The sequence below is a fragment of the Capricornis sumatraensis genome, chromosome 8 (genome assembly GCF_032405125.1).
Source record: "Capricornis sumatraensis isolate serow.1 chromosome 8, serow.2, whole genome shotgun sequence".
In the NCBI taxonomy this organism is placed as follows: Eukaryota; Metazoa; Chordata; class Mammalia; order Artiodactyla; family Bovidae; genus Capricornis; species Capricornis sumatraensis.
Genome location: NC_091076.1, coordinates 4,511,137 through 4,531,756, shown reverse-complemented (window position 1 = coordinate 4,531,756; position 20,620 = coordinate 4,511,137).

The window sequence follows — 20,620 nt, the reverse complement described above, 5'->3', positions numbered from 1 at the left end:
GTTTCCACTCCTAGGTGGATGCCCAAGAGCTATGAACAAACACTTTGACGTGAGTGTTCACAGCAGCACAAAGGCTGGAAACAACACAAGCGCCTGTCAGCTGATGGATGGATGAATAAACTGTGGCAGAGGCCATAGAATATTATTTAGGCATAAAAAGGAATGAAGCGCTGATATCGACATGTGCTACAACATGGATGAACCTAGAAAACAGTATGCGGAGTGAATACGCAGAGCACACCATGAGAAACGCCGGCTGGAGGAAGCACAGGCTGGAGTCGAGACTGCCGGAGAAATATCAATAGCCTCAGATGTGCAGATGACACCACCCTTATGGCAGAAAGTGAAGAGGAACTAAAAACTCTCTTGATGAAAGAGAAAGAGGAGAGTGAAAAAGTTGGCTTAAAGCTCAACATTCAGAAAACCATGGCATCTGGTCCCATCACTTCATGGGAAATAGATGGGGAAACAGTGGAAACAGTGTCAGACTTTATTTTTGGGGGCTCCAAAATCACTGCAGATGGTGACTGCAGCCATGAAATTAAAAGACGCTTACTCCTTGGAAGGAAAGTTCAGACCAACCTAGATGGCATATTAAAAAGCAGAGACATTACTTTGCCAACAAAGGTCTGTCTAGTCAAGGCTATGGTTTTTCTGGTGGTCATGTATGGATGTGAGAGCTGGACTGTGAAGAGGGCTGAGCGCCGAAAAATTGATGCTTTTGAACTGTGGTGTTGGAGAAGACTCTTGAGAGTCCCTTGGACTGCAAGGAGATCCAACCAGTCCATTCTAAAGGAGATCAGCCCTGGGTGTTCTTTGGAAGGAATGATGCTAAAACTGAAACTCCAGTACTTTGGTCACCTCACAAAGAGTTGACTCATTGGAAAATACTCTGATGCTGGGAGGGATTGGGGGCAGGAGGAGAAGGGGATGACAGAGGATGAGATGGCTGGACGGCATCACCAACTCGATGGACATGAGTTTGGGTGAACTCCGGGAGATGGTGATGGACAGGGAGGCCTGGCACGTTGCGATTCATGGGGTGGCAAAGAGTTGGACACGACTGAGCGACTGAACTGAACTGAGTGAATATAGCCAGTCACAAAAAAATACTTATAGTATGATTTTACTTAGATGAAATGTCCAAAATAGGTGAATCTATAGAGACAGAGAGTATATTAGTGGTTTCCTGGGGCTGATGACTAATGGTGCAGAGTTTCTTTTTGGAGTGATTTGAATGTTCGAAGAAAGATTGTAGTGGTGAGTACACAGCTCTGGGAATTCACTAAAAATACTTTAAATAGATGAATTGTACAAAACATAAGTCATGTCTCAATAAGCCTGTCATTAGAAAGAGGAGCCCAGCCATGGCTTGTCTTTCTGGAATAAGGTGACCTACCTAGGTCTTAGGGGTAGGGAGGGGGCTCCTGAGAGTCTTAGCTGCTCCTTTCTCCTCCCCACCTGCCTGCCTGTGGTCCCTTCTGCTCCTTGTTTCCCACAACCCCCCTTCACCAGACTAGCAGAGAGGGTATGCCTTCACTACACTGTGGGGCCGTTTAACCCCTGCTCCCTGGAAGCAACAGGTCCCCAGCTGCAGTGGGCTCTCCTTCCACTATGTGGTCCCTGCCACCACAACAGTGCATTTATGCCAATGAGATCATGCCTGTCCACACTCACCCACCCATCCATCCACCCATCCATCCATCCATCCATCCACCCACCCATCCATCCATCCATCCATCCATCCATCCACCCATTCATCCATCCATCCACCCATCCATCCATCCATCCATCCATCCACCCACCCATCCATCCATCCACCCACCCATCCATCCATCCATCCACCCATCCATCCATCCACCCACCCACCCACCCATCCATCCATCCACCCACCCACCCACCCATCCATCCATCCACCCACCCACCCATCCATCCATCCACCCACCCATCCATCCGTCACCCATCCATCCACCCAACCATCCATCTACCCATCCACTCATCCATCCATCCATCCACCCACCCATCCATCCATCCATCCACTCATCCATCCATCCATCCACCCACCCAACCATCCACCCATCCATCCATCCACCCACCCATCCATCCATCCATCCACCCACCCAACCATCCACCCATCCATTCATCCATCCACCCACTCATCCATCCATCTATCCATCCATCCATCCACCCATCCATCCATCCATCCATCCACCCACCCAACCATCCACCCATCCATCCATCCACCCACCCATCCATCCACCCATCCACCCACCCATCCATTCATCCATCCACCCACTCATCCATCTATCCATCCACCCATCCATCCATCCATCCACCCATCCATCCATCCGTCACCCATCCACTCACCCATCCATCCATCCACCCACCCATCCATCCATCCACCCACCCACCCACCCATCCATCCATCCATCCATCCATCCGTCACCCATCCACTCACCCATCCATCCATCCACCCACCCATCCATCCATCCATCCACCCACCCATCCATCCATCCATCCACCCATCCATCCATCCATCCATCCATCCATCCATCTGTCACCCATCCACTCACCCATCCATCCATCCACCCACCCATCCATCCATCCATCCACCCACCCATCCATCCATCCATCCATCCACCCACCCATCCATCCATCCATCCATCCATCCACCCATCCATCCATCCATCCATCCATCCACCCACCCATCCATCCATCCATCCATCCACCCACCCATCCATCCATCCATCCATCCATCCACCCACCCATCCATCCACCATCCACCCACCCATCCATCAATCCACTCACCCATTCACCCATCCATCCACCCACCCACCCATCCATCCATCCATTCACCCACCCATCCATCCACCATCCACCCACCCATCCATCAATCCACTCACCCATTCACCCATCCATCCACCCACCCACCCATCCATCCATCCATCCACCCACCCATCCATCCATCCACCCACCCATCCATCCACCATCCACCCACCCATCCATCAATCCACTCACCCATTCACCCATCCATCCACCCACCCACCCATCCATCCATCCATTCACCCACCCATCCATCCACCATCCACCCACCCATCCATCAATCCACTCACCCATTCACCCATCCATCCACCCACCCACCCACCCATCCATCCATTCACCCACCCATTCATCCATCCATCCACCCACCCATCCATCAATCCACTCACCCATTCACCCATCCATCCACCCACCCACCCATCCATCCATCCATTCACCCACCCATTCATCCATCCATCCACCCATCCATCCATCCATCCATCCACCCACCCATCCATCCATCCATCCATCCATCCATCCACCCACCCATCCACCCATCCATCCATCCATCCATCCACCCACCCATCCATCCATCCATCCATCCATCCACCCACCCATCCATCCATCCATCCATCCATCACCCATCCATCCGCCCATCCATCCATCTACCCACCCATCTATCCATCCACCCATCCATCCATTCATCCATTCATCCATCCATCCATCCACCCATCTATCCATCCACCCATCCATCCGTTTATCCATCCATCCATTTTAGTCCATTTGGCCTGTTATAACAAACACCATAGACTTGGGTAGCTTGTAAAGAACACAAATTTATTCCCTGCAGTTCTGGAGGCTGGAAAAGGTAAAAGTGTCGGCAGATTTGGTATCTGGTGAGGACCCCTTTCTGAATCATAGATGGCTAACTTCTTTCTGTGTCCTCACATGGCAGAAGCGGGGAAGGAACCCTCCAGGGTCTCTTTTATAAAGACCCTAATCCCATCCATGAAGCCTCACCCTCAGGACTTCATCACCCCACAGCCCTCACCTCCTCATACCATCACTTCAGGGGATTAAGATTTCAGCATGTGAGCTTTGGAGGGGATACATTCAGTCTATAGTACCATCCAACCCTCTCTCTGCCATCTCATTCCAACTGTCTGCTCACCCACCCACCACTCACCTACCGCCCAACTCTCCATCCTCGTGGCAAAGATTCGCTGAACCCCTGCTGTGTCAGCCTCAGTTTGGTGGGAAGACAGCTGAGTAAACAGTGACCACTGGGTATCCAGGGCCAAGAGCAAGAACATTTCCCGCTTTGGTTCTGAAAACATGAGTCTCACACCCCCTCCCTGCATGGGGCTGCTTCTCAAGGTAGCTGACATGGCCTGATTATTTTACCCTCTAGAACAGTGGTCCCTAACCTCAGTTTAGTTCAGTTCAGTCACTCAGCAGTGTCTGACTCTTTGCGACCCCATGGACTGCAGCACGCCAGGCCTCCCTGTCCATCACCAACTCCCCGAGTTTGCTCAAACTCATGTCCATTGAGTCGGTGACGCCGTCCAACCATCTCATCCTCTGTTGTCTCCTACTTACCGGAACACAATTTTCCCCTGGATCCTGAGGGCAGGGGATGCGGGGAAGACGGTTCAGGTGGCAATTTGAGCAGTGGGGAGCGGCAGGTGAAACTGCTTGCTCCCCTGCTGTGTGGCATCTTTCCTAACAGGCACCCAGACTGGCACTGGCCTGAGACCCGGGGGTTGGGGACCCCTGCTCTAGATGCAAATTGCTGCTTTTGGATTCCAACGAGGCAGAAGGTGCTGGTTTGGGCTGACACCAAATAGGTCTCAGCTCTCCCCCTGAGTGGCCATGTGACCTCAGGCAGGTTGCTGCCCCTGACTTGGTCATCCCTTCTGGCACTGCGAAGGGACCAGCTGGCCACTTGCCAAGGCCCCCACTGGGACTGGGCCCCTCGTGCCACATGCAAAGCAGGCCCCCCGCCCCCTACTACACCCTGTTAACCCATTACAGCCACACGGGCGGGAGGCGCACTCCACGTGAAACATTAGGCTCTGATGCTCCCTCGGAGAGAAGGCTTCAGGGGTCCCCTGGGCCTCTGCGGCACCTTCTCCCCGACCTGGACTGGGGCTGCGCATCAGCTCAGCCTTGCCTTAAATACCACGCACTTTCCTGTGCGTCTTGAACTGGAGCCTGTCGAGCACCCACTGCCGGGCCAGCTTCAGGGCGAGCGATGGTGTAATTGGGCCCCCCTGGCCCGCAGGGCACACACTTCACTCTGCTCCGCAGTAGCTACCTGGAAGTGCCTCATGAGTTTCTGAACGAGAGCCCCCTATTTGGCCCCTGTGAATCCTGCCCAGGGTCTTGTGGCCCAAAGGCCCAAGCCTGGGGAGCCCCAGCTCAGGCCCTGCCCCTGTGCTCCTGTGAGGGAGGCGGGTTGGGGGTGGCGAGGGGCCCCCCGCCCTCTCTGCGGGGCAGGGATGGAAGCGTGCCAGGTGCTTCCTTTCCAGTGCCCGCCCACGTTGCAGACCATCAGAAATTAGGAGCAGAATCCAATGTCCACGGGAACATCAAAGCCTGATGTTTCACGTGGGGGAGCCTCCCGCCCAGGGCACCTGCAGCGGGTGAACAGAGGGTGCCCAGCAGCGAGGGGCTCCCTGGTGGCTCAGACGGTAAAGTGTCTGCTTGCAATGCAAGAGACTCGAGTTCGATCCCTGGGTTGGGAAGATCCCCTGAAGAAGGGAATGGCAACCCAGTCCAGTATTCTTGCCTGAAAAATTCCATGGATGGAGGAACCTGGTAGGCTGTAGTCCATGGGGGTCGCAAGAATCAGACTCGACTGAGCAGCTTCACTTTCACTTTCAGCAGCAAGGGGGCCCTGGGCTTTTCAAGCCAGGACAGTGTCGGAGCCTGGGTCACATTCAGTGACGTTTGGCTTCCCTGGGGCCCAAGGCTCAGAGCTATTACAGGGCCACCTGTCATAGGTCAGTGTGAGTATCAGGCTATGAAATGCCAACCAGAGCAGCCTTCTAGAGTTTAGTCCAGAGTTTAGTCCTGGCTCTCCTCCCTGGGCTTCCCTTGTAGCTCAGTTGGGAAAGAGTCTGCCTGCAATGCAGGAGACCTGGGCTTGATTCCTGGGTTGGGAAGATCCCCTGGAGAAGGGCATGGCAACCCACTCCAGTATTCTTGCCTGGAAAATCTCATGGACAGAGGAGCCCAGAGGGCTACAGTCCATGGGGTCACAAGAGCCGGACACGACTTAGCGACTAGACCACCACCACTCCTACCTGTGTGAATGGAGCAACTGAGAGCAACTTCCGGCCTCAGTTTGCTCATCTGCACAGTGGGCATAAACTCATCATCCGCAGGGGTGGGAGCCGAGGAACGCTATAACTGCTCCAGGAGGCCTGTGAGAGCCCCCAGTAATGTGCTGTGTCTGAAGAGGACTATGGAGGCGAGCCCTGTGCTGGCACAGAGGAGTACTCAGGGAAAGCCGGCCACATGGAAGGAAGGCAGGGAAGGACAGACGCTGTGAGCGCCAGCGATGCACCCGGACTTGAGGTTGCCAGGCTCAGACCCTGCGGTGAGGCAGGGCCATGGCTGGGAGGGCGGGCAGGGGACGATGAGGCAGGAATGTCAAGGGGAAGGAGGCCCTGGCTGGATATCAGGAAGGAGCGGTAAGTAAGCAGTGCCCGGAGGATTAGGAAATGCAGGAGGAAAGGAGAGGCGTGGAGGGCCCTTCGCAAGTCAGATGGGAAGCCAGATTAGATGCTGAATCAATAGAAGAGGCTCCAGTGGGGTCAAAGGTGCTGCTGGGGAATGCGGTGACTTCAGGGTCAGGCTGGAGGACTGGGGTGCGGGGCAACCACCCAGGGAGCTGGAGAGCGGGGCCAGCTGGTATCTGCCTGGTGCCTACTCACGCATGCTCCAGACCCCTCAAACTAAGTTCCACACTTGCCAGCTCTGTGGCCAGACCTCCCAGATCCTGGGGTCCTGCCTGCTGGAGGCTCCTGGTGAGGGGAAAGTATAGCGGGTAAGGAGAGGTCTTGGAGGGGCAGAAGCAGGCCCCCATGCCCACCCCACTGTATTCCTCCCCAGGGAACCCAGCCACCTGTCCCAGCCTTCCCGATGCCCTCTGAAGCTTTGTCCCAGGCTGCAGGCTCCTCTGGACCACGGGGGACTGTGCAGTGTCTCCAGGGACCCAGGAAGGCAGCCATTTGTCTCCCATATCCTCGGCGGTGGTGTTGTGGGCTTTGAGTCCACACGACTGAGCGACTGAACTGAACTGAACTGAACTGAACTCCCCAGAGCCAGGAGACAGCGGCAGTCCTCAGTCACTGAGTGTGGGTAGAGGGGGCCAGGAGCCCACACCTGCTACCTGGAGCTTTCTAAGCATCTTCCTCCAACCCCAGCTCCACACTAGGTTGGGCCAGAGCCACGAACCCAGCACTTTGGGTCTTCGTGGGCACCTTGGGCAGTGTTTCTCAAAGAGGGTTCCAAGGAACACTGGCTCCATAAGATGTTACAGGTAAAGAATTTCTGAGGTCAGATTAGCTTGAGAAACTGCTCACTCTCTCCGGTTGGAGGCACATAGGAAAGGCTCCGACCCAGTCCTCAGGAAAGACTTTGCCTCATTCTGTGACCCCCCTAATCTCTGATCCTATTGACATCTCGTGGAACTGGAATTGGCTTCAGGAAGCGGAGACCGTGTGTATCCATGTTCTCTCCACGCTAAGTGAGTGTCTGCAGAGCAGTGCGCTTCATTTCCTCGGGGGGATTGTGTCTGGAGGGTGGTCAGGTGCCGCCCTTGCCCCCTGCCCAGGTGGTGCTTCCTTCCCCTATGGGGTTGGGGGCGGGGGTGGGTGGGTGGAAGGACCCTCCAGAACCCTCCATGCTGGGGAGGGGGGCAGGAAGAGTATGAAAGTCTGCTCCCGTGGGTGGGGACCCCTTTCTGCCTCCATGGACGGAGGGAAAATGGCCAGGCCTCCGAGAGTAGTGAACTTGGTCCTGATCAGGTGCTGCGGTCCCATGCAGTCACAGAAAAACATCAGTGGAGTCTCTCCTTGGGCTGCTGGCCCCTGGGGAGGCTGGCGACAGGGGTCCCCCCATCCTGCCCAGGAATGGACAAAAGACAGGAGGGTAGAGAGGACCCCGGGGCCCAGCAGTGCTGGCTCTGTGCAGAGGAGGCCTGGAAACACGATGCCGGGGCAGAGAGGGGCTTCCCAGGCCTCAGGCTCAAAGCTGGACCACCCGGGCTGAGCAGAGACCAGCGTGGAACCAGTGATGGCGGAGGGTCAGTGAGCGGGGCAGGGAGAGACTTGGAGAGATCAGAGCCAGGGAACCAGTCGGCTGCAAGGGGATTGGGAAGGGCTGGGGTCAAGGGAACTTCAGGCCCGCCGTCAGACCAAGGGGGGTGCCCCGAGGGCACAGAGGGCCAGTGTGGGCACGAAGAAGGACCCCCCAATCCCCCATCTGCCCCCTGCCCCGGCCAGGCTCACCTCCAGTCCCAGCGTTTGAACTTCCAGTGGAGCCGCCGGCAGAGGCTCTGCTTTCCGGCCTTGGTGGGCTGGCAGCCCCTCCCCACACCCACGAGGGGCCAGTGTGGAGCCCAGAAAACACCTCACATGCTCTGTGGCTGGGCAGTTTCTAGGGTCATGGGTGGGCTCCTTGCGCCGAGCACCGCGATGGCAGATGCCAGTCCTCAGGAGGAGCTGGGACCTCAGGCCTGGGCCGGGGGGCGGGGGGTGGACCCTGCCGTTGGGGCCTGGGAACTCTGGGGCTTAGGCTGCGAATGGCCCCGAAGATTGACAAGGTGCAGGGCCTGCCCTCTGCCTCCCGGAGGACGGGATTGATGGCTGATCAGTGGGGGGCAGGCGGCCCCGGGCTGGGTGTGCTGGGAACAGTGAGCCCCTGGCTCCCACCTCGCCCCTCCTGCTCCTCCCAGGTCTGGCCGATCAGTTTGGAGGGAAGGGCTGGGGCACCCCAGAAACCCTGAGAAGGTGGCTGCATTGAGGCAGGAGGTCAGCCCCAGGCATCCACCTGCCGAGGCTGGGACGAACACAAAAGGGGACGGGGGAACCTCGGAACAGACCGCGTCTCCCTCAGGCTTCCCAGGGCCTCCGGCTCCCACTGCTGGACTTTCCACTGCCCACCCCCCAACCTGCTCTGGGGCACGTGTGGCTCATGGTGGCCCAGTCCTCCCACAGGCCCCTCCCTGCCAGGCCCAGGACACCCCAGACTCCAGTCCCAGAAAAATTCCCATGTTCCTGACCCATGTTCTTCCATACAGGCTCAAGACAGAGATGGGAAAGTGGTCCCAGAGGAGGGGTTGATCCTGGCCCAGCACACGTCCGAGGGGACACCTTTGGCCAGGTGAGAGTGCTGTTGTTCAGTTGCCCAGTCGTTCCGATTGTTTGAGACCCCACGGACTGCAGCACACCAGGCCTCCCTGTCCATCACCATCTCCTGGAGTTTGCTCAAACTCATGTCCATCAAGTCGGTGATGCCATCCAGCCATCTCATCCTCTGTCATCCCCTTCTCCTCCTGCCTTCAATCTTCTAGCATCAGGGTCTTTTCTTTGCATCAAATGGCCAAAGTATTGGAGCTTCAGCTTCAGCATCAGTTCTTCCAATGAGTATTCAGGGTTGGTTTCCTTTAGGATGGACTGGTTGGATCTCCTTGCAGTCCAAGGGACTCTCAACAGTCTTCTCCAACACCATAGTTGGAGCATCAATTCTTCAGTGCTCAGCCTTCTTTATGGTCCAACTCTCACATCTGTACATGACTACTGGGAAAATCATAGCTTTGACTAGACAGAGCTTTGTTGGCAAAGCAACGTCTCTGTTTTTTAATGTGCTCTCTAGGTTGGTCATGACTTTTATTCCAAGGAGTAAGCGTCTTTTATTTTCATGGCTGCAGTCACCATCTGCTGTGATTTTGGAGCCCAGGAAAATAAAGACTAACTCAATGAAACCATGGGGCAAGATTAGGAGCCCAGATAAACCAAGGGTCTTTTCTCCTCCAGCTGCCTTTTCAGTGTGAGCTCCCGGGACTTGAATTCTTGGCTGGAATCTCAATTTGCTGAAGCTGGACGAGGCCCGGAGATGGTCCTGGCCAGTGTGTCTGGAGACCCCTCACCCATGTGCAGTAGCAGCGGGAAATACAAGGGGGCCTCACCTGCCTGGGTTCTCACTCCTGTCCTGTTGCCCACTGTGATAGAATCCCCCAGATGCGCAGGGCTTTCCAGGACACGTCAGGTGAGTGTACAGGCTGGCGATGTGTCTCCAGCCCAGGACTCTCCCTCCAGCTTCTCCAGTTGGGAGGGAAAGTGGCTGGTGGCTCGCCTCTGCCTGCAACAGCGCTGTTGGCACAGTAGAGGGGCACTGGCTCCATCAGGTGACACTGAAAGCAACTGGACCCCAGAGCTGACCCTCAGGTTGGGCTGGGTGCTGGGTGTTTGAGAAAGTCTCTTGTGCAGCTAGAGTTCCGCCAGCAGGGACCCATCCATCGCCTCACTCACCTAACTTTAAACCCATCTCTCTGTCCAGACTTCTGTCCTTCATTGCAGGCATCCAGACACACAGCCACCATCCATTGGCTCACCCACCCTTTCGTTGCTCATCTACCCATCTATTCATCCATCTCCTGGCCCACTCATCCACAGGTTTATCCATCCATCCATCCATCCATTCAACCATCTATACATCCCTCTGTCTTCCCAGCCTGCTTATGAATGTGGCAGTCATTCATCAACCATGTATCCATCTACCTAGCTGTCCCACTGTCCATCCACCTGACGCATTGATCCAGCCGAATATCCATGAACAGATAATGCCACACAAAGTCTCCATATTGGTCACGAAGCACAGGGTGATGTCGTTTCTTGGACTGTATGACTCTCCCTACTCAGGTGAAAACACTGAGGCGCCAGGGTCACATACATATCGGAACCTGTTCTCAGTCAGATAGACGTTGGTTCAAACCCTAAGTCCATTGTCTCATTAGTCGTGTGCTCTGGGGTCAGTCACGCGTCTCTCCGAGCCTCAGTTTCTTTCCGTGTAAAACAAGAATATGAAATTTAAGGTTGCTCTGGAAATTAAAGAAAAACATGTAAGATATTCTGTGCATAGTAGGTTTTTTTTCTTGAATGTGGTTGTTCAGTTGCTCAGTCGTTTCAGACTCTTTGCTACCCCGTGGACTGCAGTATCCTAAGCTTCCCTGTCCTTCACTATCTCCCGGAGGTTGCTCAAAGTCACGTCCATTGAGTCGGTGATACCCTCCAACCATCTCATCCTCTGTCGCCCCCCAGTCTTTCCCAGCATCAATGTCTTTTCCAATGAGTTGGCTCTTCACATCAGGTGGCCAAAGTATTGGAGCTTCAGCTTTAGCAACAGTCCTTCCAATGAGTATTCAGAGTTGACTTCTAAACGTTCATTTCTCAGAGTTCTGGAGGCTAGGAAGTCCAGGATCACGGTGCTGGTGTCCAGCGTCTGGTGAGGCCCTCCTGGATTTGTAGGCCGTCATCCTATCGTGTCCTCACACAGTGGATAACAGAGGGTGCGGCGCGTCGTAGGCTCTTAATAAAAGTTTGTGTCCTGGAAGGGTGACCGTCGCATCCAAGGCTGTGCCCAGGCCTTGTTCCTCTAGCCTCCCAACTCTTTGCCATCCTATTCAGATGGCCACCTGTCTACCCAGTGCAGCTGAGTGGTGCCAACAGCGGGCAGGACTTTGGCGCCGTCGGGGCCATCAGATGACTGCCGCCTCGGTGTGGCCTGGGCCTGTCCTGCAGCTGCCTGCCAGGGGAACTCTGCCTTTCCTGGCTCAGGCTGACCGCTGCAACCCCAGCAGGCAACCCGAAGCTGTGTGGCCCGTACTCCGAGGATGTAGCTTCCCACTGCCGCCTGCCGACGTGCTCCACTCCAGTCCAGCGGCCAGGCACAGGTGTGCAGCAGCAGTCAAGGCAAAGGCCTCTGAGCTCACCTCTGCCCACCCTACCAGGCAGGCCCGTCCCTTCCCCATGGAAGGTAAATACAGGAATCTAGTTACGCGCTAACACGGCTGGTCTGCGTGGTGGTGTAGGCGGCTTACGTAATGGCAGCGTGGTGCTTGGCAGTCCCTGGGACTGCAGGAGAGGGAGGCCTCCTGCATGACGAGACTTGTACCCTGGGGCTCGCTCTTAGAGTTGCTGGTTTGGCCCAGGAGCCCGGGATGGCCCCAGCGGCAGAGGTGTCAGGCCCAAGGCCTCGCCTGCCTGCAGGCTCCCTCCTCCCTGCATAGCTCCTCCAGAGGCACACACACGCCTACGGGCTCGCCAGTGTCCAGCGGGCACTGCCAAGGGCTCTCATGGGTCCTCCCCTGTCCCCACTCTATGGACGGGGCTGATGACCCTCAGAGAGGTGAGATGCTTGTTCAAGAGAAGGGTTGGTCTGACTCAGCCATGCTCTAGCACCGAGGCCCCTGCTCTGGGCTGCCTGTGCTCGGCCTGGCCAGGCTCGGCTTGCTTGTCCCTGGGGTTTTCTCCAGCTCCCACCCTGGGGGCTCTGAGGCCGGCAGCCTCTGAGTCGAATGAGGCAACCAGGCTATGAGGGACCCCATCTTTCCACCACCTCCCCTTGATATCACGGCTCTGTGCCAGAGGTGCACCCACTCTTTCCTCTTCTGCTTGAGGACCCCTTGGGTGCCCTGCCGAAGCCCACTCAGGCTGCCCTTCTGAGAACCCAGGTGTCCATGCTAAGCCTCCTGAGGCTCTGTGGGCCTCAGACTCTTCTTCTGCCAAAGGGGAGAGCGATCCCAGAAATCGCTTGGCAGGTTAGGCAAGAAAACCCTACAAATCTCCTTCCATGTCCCTCACGCACAGAGAGGGTCCCGCACATAGAAGTGATAAGGTCATACTGCAGATGGACCCGATGCATCTCAGAAGCTTCTGTCTGGCTCCTCTCCTGATGCAGGCCTAGTCCTGAGGGACAGAAAAACCTCTGGGGACTGAGGGGTGGCTGGCTGGATGGAAAATGGAAAGAGCAAATGGACACAAGACTCAATGGGAGGGAGGGAGAGGAGAGCTGTAGAGAAAGCAGAGGCGGGAGCTGACTCCGCAGGCCCTGGAGTCAAACGGCGCAGAGCCCAGCTCTGTGACTGGCTGCAGCCGGCACCTGTATGCGTCTCATTTCTATCTTTTTCACCTAGAAAAGGGCCTGTAACCGTGCCCACCCCGGAGCGCTGTTGCAAAGATGAGACAAAACGATCAGATCGTGCAGGGACCTATCTTAGTGTGAGAACGCCCCTGGAAAGGGACGCTTCCTCCTGGACACCACGGCTCCAGTTCCCAGCGGGGCCAGGTACCTGCACAGCCGTTCCTGCGCTGGGTGTGACCCGCCTTCTCCCACCTCTGATAAAAATCCCCTGGATCAGCGCCTCTCCCAGGTATGTCCCGGTTATGTAATCTCCGCGGGGCAGCTACGCACCGGCGGCTCTTCCCTGACTCCTGTTTACTCTTTGGCTCAGGGAAGAGCTTCATTCAGAAGAAATTGCTATTGTTTCTCAGCCTTCCCATGGGAAAGTGGTGCTGGGGAGGAGCTCAGCGAGCTGGCAGGGGAGGAGGGGGTGGTGGCAGGGGAGGAGGAGAGAAGGAAGCAGGCCCTGGCACAGCCCGGGGCTTTCTTGATACGCACACAGGGCTTACCGTTTACTTTGTCTCTTTAAAAACAAACGTCTCAAAGGATTTTTTGCATGACCTGGTTTTCTGATAAACCTGGAAAATGGTTAAGAAAGAGGCGGACCTTTATCTCACCCACTTCCCTAGCCATGACCTTTTACGTCACTTCTTACCATGTTTTGCGGACTTTTCATTCATTCATGGTACATGCACGCATCCATCCACGCTTCCACCCACCCATACATCATTCATCTATGCATTAGCCTCTCATCCATCATCCATCCGTCATCCATCACCCATGGACACATCCATCCATCCATCCTTGCTCCATCCATCCATCTGTCATCCATATCCATCCATCTATCATTCATCTACCCATTCATCCATCCATCCCTTCTTTCACCTAACAGGTTTGAGTTAGTGGAAGAAATACTGGGCTTGAGTCTTGTGACCTGGTTTCCAATCTCAGCACAGTCATAGTGTTGAAGCAGAGTGCTCTGTGCAGAAAGCCAAGTTTGAGCATGATGCCTACCCAGGGCTGGGTCTCACATCTGTCATTTCTACTCCTGTCCTTGGCCAAACCCTTCCCCTCTGTGAGCTTCAGCTTCCTCATCTACGAAACAGAGCAATAATGGTATTTGTCTTCCTATTTTGCAGGCACAATAAGAAAGTATGCATCGGTGTTCCTGGAATCACGTGAGCCTTCCGCAGGAGGTACTCACGTCCTGTGATTTGGGCAGGGGCTGCCAAGATGCGGCAAGAGCTGGCCCTGGTCCTTGGGCCTTCCTGGGCAGTGGAGTAGAAAGGGACCCAGCCAGCATTAGTGGGGCAGAAATGGAGAAGAATGGAAGAGGCCAGGACAAGAGAGGCGTGGTGACTAAGGAAGGGTTTTGAGCAGGGTGGAACACGATTGGATTAGTATTTTGGAAGGACGCTTTTGGCTGCTGTGTGGAGAACGGATTAGAAATGGTCCCACAGGGACAGAAACCAGCCCAGGAGACTGGCAACTGCCTGGAGTAAAGACTGGGAGACTAAAGGATGGGCACGGGGAGGGATGTGGTTAGAAACTTCACAGGTGTTTTTTCTTCTAAACGTGGGGGGACTTCCCTAGTGGTCCAATGGTGAAGAACCTACCTTCCAATGCAGAAGACATGGGTTCGATTCCTGCTCAGGGAACTAAGATCCCACATGCTGCAGGGCCACTAAGCCCCCACACCACAACAGAGACGCCAGCGTGCTGCAGCAGCTGAGCCCGGGCTCCGCGACCACAGAGGCCCGAGCGCCACCACGACGAGCCCGTGTGCTGGCCGCAACAAAGACCTGGCGCAGCCAATCATAAACCCGTCAACGTGAAAACTACGCAGGTGCCAGAATCGACGACTTGGACCCCAGGTGGCGTAGGTCACACCAGTTCCCTTGGTCATTCGGTGACACGGCACTCGTATCTTACCTCCTGATCCCGTGTCCCTGCTAGACATTGCTAATCAATTACCGCTCTCCTTCCCTTAGAGCTTAACACCACGCTGCCCCAAACAGTAGCCACCAGCCACCGTTTACATACAGCTATCATCACGTGCGTGTGTGCCTGTTTGTGTCCGTGACTCTGCGACCTCTTGGACTGCAGCCCGCCAGGCTCCTCTGTCTGTGAGATTTCCCAGGCAAGAATACTGGAGTGGGTTGCCATTTCCTTCTCCAGGGGATCTTCCCGACCCAGGGATCGAACCCGCATCTCCCACATTGCAAGTGGATTGGCTTTTGACCACTGGGAAGTCCTGGTAGACATTGCTAATCAGCTGCAGCTCTCCTCCTCCTAGGGCCCCAAACCATGCTGCCCCAAATGGTAGCCACCAGCCACCATTTAAACATGGCTATTTAAATCGAAATCCAATCAAGTGAAATCAAATGAATGATTCTACTGCTGAAAGGCAGTAGTCACTTCTCAAGGGCTCAATGCCTCCACAGGGCTAGCAACTCCCTGTTGGCCGGAGCAGACACAGAATATTTCTGTCATCACAGACATCCTCTTGGACTCTGCTGGCCTCAGTCAGGCTACCGTAGCCCGTCCCTCATCGCTGGGAAGGACAACAAACACTGTACCTTCTTGGGCCAAGAAGGCGTGAGTTCTGCCAAACCCCACACTAGCCTGGGGTCACATCTCGCTGCAGCTTCTGTTTCCATCTGCATTTTACATACAGCAAGGTCATACACGAAAAAGCAAGGTCCTTCTGGGCTGACCCTTTTCAAGTTCACTTTCTGGTCGTCTCTTAAGGAAAAACAAAACAAAACAAAACCCAGTAAAACCCTTGCATGCAGCCACACACGTAATCAGAGTGTCGTTTCTGCCCTGAGTTCACCTCATTCTCCAGCCTCCGGAGACCTGGTGCTTCGGTATTGCGTCTATTTTTAGTGCCTCTGGGTGAATGTCATTGCCGCCAGGGGCTGACATTTCATACTCTGGGAACCTTGACCCGCTGCTTTTCCGGTTGTGAGCTGAACCTGCTTTTTCATGCCCCAGAAGGAAAGAACAATGATCATTAATAATCAGCATCTTCTGGAAAATCGGAAATGGGGCCTCAGTGATCCGAGACTGCCCTTAACCCCAGCTGTGCTGCTGGCTGCAGCCACCGCAGGGCTGACCTACCTACAGCGCCAGGGCTGCCAGGGTTACGCCCTGGGGCCACCAGCCACGCCAGAGCAGGGACAGCGGGCTGGCCACATCACCGGGGGAGGAGGAGGCTGAGGCCGAGTGATACAGACTTGGTGGAGGACCAACCGGTGGCCCACCCGCAGAGATCAGTACCGGAACGCCCGCTCAGGGCAAGGCGGGGCGGAGGCAGGCAGGAGGGGGATGCCTCGCTCGAGGTGGGTGGGGGTGTCTCTTTGTGCTGGGGAGCTTGATTGATCCAGAATGCCAGAGCCTCTGACCCTGGGCTGGGTCCTATGCTGCGTCCTGGAGACACAGAGGAATGGGGACCAGGTAAGTGGTGGAGTGATACTGGGGTAAGAAATGGGCACTGGCTGGCTGCTGGCTCAGGGGTGGGGACAGAGGGGCACAGGGTCTCACACTTGCCAACAAGGGACAAGGTTGCAGGTTCCCCTCGACGTCCCAGGTGGTTCCTTCTGCCCCTGTGGCAGCAGGAACCGAGGCTGGCCTGGTCTTTAGGGAAGGGTGGGGGGGGGCGGTACTTGCCGAAAGCACCTTTGACAAGGAAAGCAAAGGTCGCGGGAACAATTCCTCCCTTTCACGCTGGGCGACCTGGCAGGAGTGCGCTGGAGCTGACGGAGGGTGGCAGCCCTTCCCAAGCAGCCCAAGACAAACAGGGTGGCAGGAAGTTCCCACGCTCCCAGGGCTGGCGCCCTGGAGCCTCGGCAGTCACCTGCCGGGGACTGGGGCCGGGAGGAGGGCGGGGCCTCAGCCACCCACAGGTGAGCCCCGGCCTGACGGCTTGGGGCGGGGCCAGCTGTGGGGGCGGGGCCAGCTGTCCCTTGCCGTTTGCAAACGCCATCTCCCTGAGTCCTTAGAGAAATCCTACTAAATTAACGTTGTTGTTGTTCAGTCACTCTGTTGTGTCCAGCTCTTTGCGACTCCTTGGACTGCAGCATGCCAGGCTTCCCTGTCCATCACCAACTCCCTGAGTTTACTCAAACTCCTGTCCATCAAGTCGGTGATGCCGTCCAACCATCTCATCCTCTGTCGCCCCCTTCTCCGCCTGCCCTCAATCTTTCCCAGAATCAGGGTCTTTTCCAATGAGTCAGTTTGTTGCATCAGGTGGCCAGAACATTGGAGCTTCAGCTTCAGTGTCTGTCCTTCTGATGAATATTCAGGGTTGATTTCCTTTAGGATGAACTGGTTTGAGCTCCTTGCAGTCCAAGGAATGGGGAGTCAGGTTGGCAGTCAGGGGTCTGTCCTGCCCACTCACGTGTTCTACGACCCATCCACCCATCCTCCCTCTTGACCCACACTTACCATCACCTGCCCAGTGTGAGCAGCCACCTCATCAGATCACCCACCAGCCAGCCACGCACGCAGGTGTCCATCCTGTCATCCCTCCACTGGTCCAGCCATTCAACCGCCAGCATCCTCCACCGACTGTCCATCTGCCCGTGCAGCTTTCACCCACCCGGAGTTGTCACTCTGTCCACCCTGCACATCCACGCCCTCCTGTGAATCCCTCGAGCCAGGCCTGAAGCTGTCAGCTCATAGCAAAGCTGGCCGGCATAAATTCTGGGTGATGTGGTCAAAACCAGGTTGGTTCAAATTGAACCAGCTTTCAGACACTTTCAGTGACTAGCAGTTTCCCTGCCAGCCACACCTGCCCTTCCTCTTCTGGGAGGTCAAATGGAGTGGGGCTAGGGAGGCTCGGGCTTTGGGTCTGCGTGACGTTGGACACGGTAACTTGCATGGTGTGAAGAGTCACACCAGCATGCTGTTGCTGAGCGATGTAATGACTAAACGCTCAGAGTAAGTGACCTGTGTTGTTGCCGTAATTAACTGTCACTGACAGAGGCTGGACTGTCCAATTGCACCTGATGTTTTTAGAAGGAGAGGTTGCTGTGACCAGAATGCCTGGTTAGTGAAAATCCGTCTCTTTCTGCAGTTTCTCCTTCGCCCAGACCTCCCTTTTTCCTAGCTGGCCGTGCCTCGTTTTCTAGTGCACATTTCTTCTTTATTGATATTTAAGCAGCACTGATAACGCCTCTTTGATAAAAGGAAAACAAAACTTCCAGCGGAGATAAAGGAATGTCCGTGTTCTTTGTCCGCGGTCCTGGGAAGGAGCGTTCCGCGGCCCATGTTATTTTCTCACTGGAATGTGACAAAGGAGGTGTGAAATATTTGTCCAGCTCGTTTCTCATCAATGGGACATTCCGATAACCGCCAGCCGTGCTGGCCCTTTCTCCCCAGAACAGCCCAGAGGGAACCACGGCTCTGGCTAATCTGGATTTGTGGGTGGAAGGGTCCTGGCTCACTGGCTGAACGGTGGGGAAGGGGACCCTTGTGTGTCTGTCCCTGAAAGCTGCGGGCCTGCTGCTGCATCTGGTCTGTGTGAGGCCGACCCTGAGGCTCCGGTAGGTGCCAGAGACCTGGGCCTGAGGGGCTTTATTCTCTCTCTTGCCTGGGAGAAACGGCTAATCATCCCATTTTGGAGGAGGAGACTGAGGGTCAGAGTGGATCTGGGAGACTCACTCAGGGTCGCACAGCTCTAGCATCCAGCTCCGAGGGCCACGGCCGGAGGGGCTGCCCTTCTCCTGGTCATTCGCTCCCTGAGTCCCCTTGGCACTGCCCAGCAGGCCATGTGTTTGAGAACAGTGCCCCCTGGGCCTGATCACCCGCTGTAGTGTGACGACAGCTAGGTGTGAGCGTCTCCCCTCAGCTGAGACACGGCTCCCAGCTGCTGCTATGGTTCGGGTCCCTCTCCATCGGTGCGGTGCCCCCAGCTGGCATGCCCCCCTCCTCCAGGCCACCCCACTCCCAGTTGTCTCTGACACCAGACGCCACTATACCACTGGCCGCTGGCCTCCAGGAGAACTTGGGTGCCTGGTGGGAGAGTCAGACAGGCCTGGGGTGACAGCCAGCTCGAGACGGCCTCTGACGATGCTGGCCTGTTGGTATTCACCCTTGTGTAGCCCCCTCCCCACCTTGAATGGGGCTCACCTGGTAACCAATAGGATGCGGTAGGAAGCTGGAACATGATCCCCAAGGCCAAGTCATGAAAGGCATTACGGCTTCTGCCTTGTTCTCTTCAACTGCTCACTCCAGGGTAACCACTCATTGTGTCGGGAAGACACTCAAGCATCCCCGTGGAGAGGCCAGTTGGCAAGGTCCTGAGGCCTCCTGCCCACAGCCAGGTAAAGAAACCATCCTGGAGGCGAATCCTCCAGCCCTGCTCAAGCCTTTGATAACTGCAGCCCCGGCTTCTATCTTGCCACCAGTCTCCCAAAAGATCCTGACCCAGAACCACCCAGTCTGGCGGCTCCCAGATCCTTGACCCATAGAAATGGTGGGAGGTAATAACAATTTGGTGTTTCCAGCCACCTTGTTTTGGGCTAATTTGTTACCCGGCAAGAGATAACTAATACGTGATCTTTGAACTGTGCGCTTCTCCTTATGAATTGAGTCACCTGGTTCCCTCCTTTACAAGACAAGCTTAACCACAACCCCCTTAGAGGACCGTGCTGAGAACCAAATGGGATGAAGCCTGCACTGTGCCCAGCATCCTCAGGGGCCATGGAGTTGTTGTGACTGTTCCCTCTGAGGGGCTCTGCCCTCCCTGCCTGGGGTGTCAGCACCACTTTCTTATATCCCTCTTATGCCCCGCCACACACACACGCTCACACACACACTCTCACACACACACACACACGCTCACACACTCACACACACACACTCACACCCTCACACACACGCTCTCACACACACTCACACACACACGCTCACACACACACACACACGCTCACACACACACGCTCACACACACACTCACACCCTCACACACAACACGCTCACACACTCTCACACACACACATGCTCACACACACTCTCACACACACACGCTCACACACTCACACACACACACGCTCACACACACTCTCACACACACACACGCTCACACACTCTCACACACACACACACGCTCACACACACACTCTCACACACACACATACGCTCACACACACACACGCTCACACACACACTCACACCCTCACACACACACACGCTCACACACACACTCTCACACACACACACACTCACACACACCCTCACACACACACACACACTCACATACGCACATGATCACTTGGCCCATTGCCTGGCCCAGAACTGAAGTAGACTCTGCAGAACCAATGAATGTATAAATGTTTCCTTCTATTTTTTAATCTCTAAAATCATTTATTTACTTGGCTAGGCTGGCTCTTAGTTGTGGCACGCAGGACCTTTGATCTTTGTTGAGGCGTGCAAACTCTTAGTTGCGGCGTGTGGGATCTGGTTCCTCGATCAGGAATCGAACCCAGGCCCCTTGCTTTGGGAGTGCAGAGTCTTAGCCCCTGGACCATCAGGGAAGTCTCTGAAATGTTTTCTCATAATTAAAATATTTTAACGGTGATCAAATAAAGGTAAGAAAAATTTCACCCCGTTAATCACTTTTGCA